A 6,000-nucleotide genomic window follows, 5' to 3' on the forward strand; every position below is an offset into this window, starting at 1 on the left:
TATAGTAGATGTAAAAAAAAAAAGATTTATTCACTTGGAATAATTAATTAAGGCTATTCACTATATTTTTAGGTAAAACTCCTTTTCAAATAATGCATAAAAATGTATTATAAGAAATGTATATTTTGAAAAAAATATATCATATTATAAATTTATTCATGTTAGTGCTTACATATGTACAAATACACCTATGTACATATTAAAACACGTGCAAAGAAATACAATTTGATTTATTTGCTAATTGTCTCATCCAGGTCTACCTATATTCTTGAGTAGGGCGGGTAATCAGAGCGCCTTGAGTGAATAAAAGCCCTTTGATCATATGGTAGAAAGTTTTTTTAAGGTGTGGTCATGTAAACTAGTGGTGGAATGCTAAAACTCATCGTTTTTTCTTCCCTTGTTTCTGGGCATTTTTGGTCTTGTTAATGCAATACTTATTTTATAATAAGTCTGCTTATGCATATATATGTATGATGTATACAATCCGTAACTTGTACTGCAAGACGGTTGTACAAGTTGCTACAATAAATGAGGTTTTTTAAGATTAATTAAATATTATCGGAGTCTTCTTAATAAATATAATACAATGATTCAAATGGTCGACATATTAAGGCTGTAAATTGTACTTTTCTGATGGAAATTAATCATTCATGGCATATTTGATATTTACTTAAGTTTTAGGAGTAAATAAATAATTTCATTGTGTCAAAATTAAATGTAAGCATTAGTTAATAGAGTTATTTACCCAGGATCTCAGATCTCTTGTACCTCGTTGTCAAGAGAAGAAAGCCATTAAAGTGTAAACTTTCCTTTTCTAAAATAAATAAGAAAAATAATTATACAATTTAATTTCTTTGTTCTCTTAACAAGGAGATACTGATATGACCATTAACTGGAGGAGCCGAGACTTAGAAGTGAGGATAATTTTTGTATGTTCATTCGTTCAAATTTTAATTATTTTCCAAATTTAGTTAGTTACAGAAAAACTATTTCTACTTTAGATGCCTGTTATAAGATAGAACAAGTGACGGCTTACCTTGGGTTGATTCAAGGTGGGTGTGTGGTTAGTTATGAGGTATGCATGATAACCACAGAGGCCCTTGTGGACAAAAAATATTCTTGTAGCCAACAAAATTTTAACAAAAAATGGTAGTCGTTGTTTCACCACTTGTTTTTAGCTTTGGGTGTTGTCTAAAAGTTTTTATTGGAGAACAATAAGAAAGGAGCAAAGAAAAGAAACCAGAAAGTATGAAAGGTGCTCATTTTCTGCTTAATATCCAACCCTGCTTATGCCTAATATTAATGAAAATTAAATAAGAGTTTATGTGATACAACTTTTACAGTGTTTGTAAGCAAATTGGAGCGTTTGTGATAGTAAGATTTAAATCAACTTCATCAAGAACAACCTGTACACAGTATCAGAAGTTTTTATTTATTGTAATTATACCTTATAATATCAACAATTGTTTTCAAAAAGTCCCCCCATGGCTTCCAGTCTGGCCCTAAAGAATTTGTACACCTTTATATAGTCATCGGGACATATAAGCCAACTCCTTCTCAACAGAAACATTCAGGGGTTCAACATGCGGTGGGGGACTTTAGAGGCTCTGCTCTCTCCACAATGCCCCATATTTCATAGTCCAGTGTCGAACAGTCCCGGTGATGAGTAGGGAGGAGGAAGTTCGGAGGCCGGAAATTGGTTAGTTTTTTTGCTTGAGTTGTTATGGTCTGGTGCTGAGTCTGGTTGGCAATAGTAATCCCCTTCTGGGTAATTAGCATCCAAAAAGGGTTCACAACCTCTTTTATCACAGGCCTCTATGGAGGCCAAATTTGTAACCCCAAATGGGTTGCCCATATACAAGAACAGGTGGTAGCCAGATGGTGTCAAGTCCAGACCGAAGGGTGGATACATAAGAGCTTCCCATCCGAGATCCCAAAGCTTCTGGCGCGTTATCAAGGATATGTGCGACCTGGAGTTGTCCTGATGATGTATTTTTGTCTCTTATTCAACAATGCTGGCCGCTTTTGTTCGATCCCCAATTTCAAACGGTCGAGTTGTTCATTAGTGGAGGGCAAAAATGAGCAAAAAAAATTGCAAGAACCACTGTTTTTTTTGTTTTTTTTTTCATATAATAATTATTTGAGAGTAAATTACATGTCTTTGCTAGAATAAGGAACTATTTAGTTGTTATATTTAATACAAGTCTGCAGTACATTTGAATTTCATAGTAAACATTGCAGTTTGGAATGATATTTCAAATATATAAATAAATGTAACTATTTATATATTTATAAACTTTTGTTTTCTTGGCAAATGAACAGAGCACAAAATGACTTGCAAAAATTCCTAGGAATATCATGGCTCTTTTTACTGGATTGAGGGATCGTATAAAAGGTCCACATATGGCCAAAGGAGTCCTTGTTTGATTATGTACTTAAAGCAATATATCTTAATTTCATATCATACATATGTATCTACATATTTTACGTACTGTGGTTTAAAGTATTGCAGTTAAATTTAATATGCCCTTGGGCTTGATAAATAAAAATAAACTAATATAGATGAATGGATGAGGGCCTTGCCCGTTAGTATCTTTGAATATTGTTTAAAAAATGTGTAAAATGTATGTAGAAGGTAATTGAAGAATTAATGTGAGAAGTAGAATAAATGTAACATTTTAATTTGTTTTAAACTCTATCGTGTGTGCACACATCAAAGTATATATATATATACAATAAGACATATACACGAACGATTGATGTGGTAACCCTCCTTTACTCTTAATCTATAAAAGTTCCAAGAGATCATTGCATTAATGAATAAATATTTAAATTTGCCTAAATAAAATTTCATCACAAGAGAAGATAAGAAAAAGAAGATAAATATTATGGGTACATTTTATTAGTTTGCCCGCATAATAATTTATAAGTAATTCAATTATCACAACCTATTAATAATAATGAAATAACTTCGCAATGATCCAATAATATATTATTGGATATCTTGGATTTGTGTCATTCATATTTTTGATCTACATTCTACCTATTCGGTTCTTAATTTATTTTATACTTGTTGAATTCATTTTTTTTTCTTTTTGGATTGACGCTTCATTATTTTCTGACTTATTAACAAATCACTAAAATAATAATGGAGGTTTCAAAGAATAATATTTATGCGTTCTTATTACTTATCAACCAACTCCAACAATGAATATGAAAAAGGAAGATGATGAGTAGTAGGATTTTTGTATAAAAAATGTCCCATTTGATAATGTTTTATTAATCTAAATTCTCTACAATCTACACAATTTAATTTTGGATAATGTAATCACAGACCCTTGAAAACATAATTGCAAAAAAGTATTGAATGAGGTTACTGTTTATATATTGTTGGGACAGAATTTCAAATGTAACAACTACCTATTAAAGGGAAAATATTTTTATATTACTATACTATGTATATTAATGATGGAGTATCTGAATATCCAAGGGAAGGTCTCGCGTAACTATTTAAATGGAAGTAACGAAGAGTTAAGGTATTTTTAAAAGGTTCTAGGACAATTTTGCCGGAAGCATTTTTACCTAAGGATAATTTCCCGAGAGGCATTTTGCCGAACGGACATTTTGCTGATGGACTGTTTAGGACAATTGGCTGAAAAATTATATTAAATTTATTGATTTATACGATGGTATATTTTAATTCCATTTTGCAATCATAGTATGACAAATAAGTATTGCTGATATACTATATATTTCATATAGGTACATGAATGAATGTTCTTTTGTAGAAAAATATTATTATCTTCATTAATAATCAAATTTTAAAGACACCATAATGTAGTGTGGTTCGAATCTACTGCAGAAAGTGTTTTTAAGCACCAAGGACCTCTTCTAATATGTTATAAAACATCCCGACCCTTGGGTTATATAGATGAGCTGCTGTGCCCCAAGTTAGGCTAAACTCTTCAGGTGCAACTTCCCCAAACACCAAGGAACCCTCCTAATAAGCCAAAATACAGTCTGACCCACAGGTTGTACATGTCAAGTGCTGGTATAAGAGACAGTTTAAACTCTGCTATCAAAGTATTTCTAAGCACCAAAGACCCCTTCTAATATGCTATAATACACAACAGTTGCCAAACGGTTGTGTACGTTAACTGCTGAGCCCGAAGCAAGTAACACTTTTCCACTTCCGCTTCTGCATCAAGTAACCTTTATAATATCCCGTAATATATCCAAGCCCCCAGGTTGTGCTTGTGAAGTGCTGGGACCTAAAGCAGTTTCAACTCTAAAACCCCTTATAATATGCTAGAATACATCCCGCCCATGGGTTGTGTATATGAGCTCCTGCACCCCAAAGTATAGTAAATTATTCCGGAGCCTCTTCCCTCAGCATCAAAAATACAGCCCAGCTATCAGGTTGTAAGTACAAATTACTTGCGTAGAAGTCGATGGTGCACAACCCGTGGGATGGGGGTGTGTCATAGCATATTAGAAGAGGTTCTTGGTGCTTATAAACACCACGACAGTAGAGTCTAAACTACCTTGGGGTCCAGCACTTCACATCTTCATTATTCAATAATTTTATTGTCCGAATACAATATAAATTGTACATTATAATAATGTCTTACTATGAAATTACTCACTATCATATGGATTAAAGTGATGTTGCTTCACGATAATACTACCCAAAACAATTTTGTCTCAGAATGACAATGTACACGACAACTTATATTTATTAATGAGGATAAAATATTTATCTGCAAAATAACATTAAATAATTTACGTATATGACATATATAGCATATGAACAATACTTATATATGTCCGTTCGGCCGAATTGTGATTCGGCAAATTGTCCTTCAGCAAAAATATTTTCTGCTAAGAGTCCGCTCATGATTTTGAAGCACCGAATTAAACAAATAGATTAGTCGTCATAACAAACATAGCTACTAACTGAATATAGTACAACCATCAAAATTTCCATAAAATATTAACAGCAGTAAAGGTATAAAATAACAAAATCCGTCGTTTTAATAAAAACAACTAATCTAAAAAAAAAAGCCAGAAAAGAGAGAATTTATAAAACTTAAACAAGTGTTTAGATTGCGTATCACAATGTCCAGGGATATGAAAATTATCGAAATCATTCTGATCATACATTTTATAAAAAAAGAATCATTTGGTAATCTAGAAAATATTATTGTTCTTATCAATTATTTCTCAATATTTTGAAAATTATAACGTATGTGGGAGCAAAGAGCACTATATTTTTTTATAATTCTCTCTGTTTTCAGATATGCCGTCTATCAAATTTGCCAATATATATGTAGTTTTTCTGTTTTATTTACAGTCACGAGGATTTAAACAATTTCCACATACATAGAAATGTTTCAGAGGGTTAAAAACGATCAGAGAAAAGAAAGAGAAAGTTATTTTTTCCCATAAACTATCTACAGAGTGTGGAAAAAATTAAAGAAATACACAATTTTGAATACTGAAAAAATTGTGACAACAATAAAAAATAATTGACAAGAATCTTTTTGTTTTGGAAACAAGATATGAGTAAGACCACACCCGTAGTCAAGGGTCTGCAATTGAGCACACCTTACAATTTTACAAAAATGCAATATTAGAAAAATCTTTATACCACATTATCTTTTCCCATACAAGGTCATGAAAAATGACGAGAAATCATTTATCTGATATCTAGACTTTTGGTGATTATCTCCAACTGTTGGACTATTTTTTAGTTGTTATAAGTACATTTTTTTCCGATAAAAACAATTTCTATGAAATTGTTATTTTAATTTTTTTAACTTATTTTTCAAGTAAATAGATAATCTAAAAATGAAATTGCTGATGTATTTGAGTAGAAAAGAACAAACTTTTTCAATTCAGAAAACTTTGGTAGTTTTAAAAATGAAATTAACTCTAATGACACTATAATTGAAAATATCTTTAATTTATATAGCCCTAAAAACTATAAAAAATATATTT

This window comes from Lepeophtheirus salmonis, chromosome 14, assembly GCF_016086655.4.
Source record: "Lepeophtheirus salmonis chromosome 14, UVic_Lsal_1.4, whole genome shotgun sequence".
NCBI classification, from domain to species: domain Eukaryota; kingdom Metazoa; phylum Arthropoda; class Copepoda; order Siphonostomatoida; family Caligidae; genus Lepeophtheirus; species Lepeophtheirus salmonis.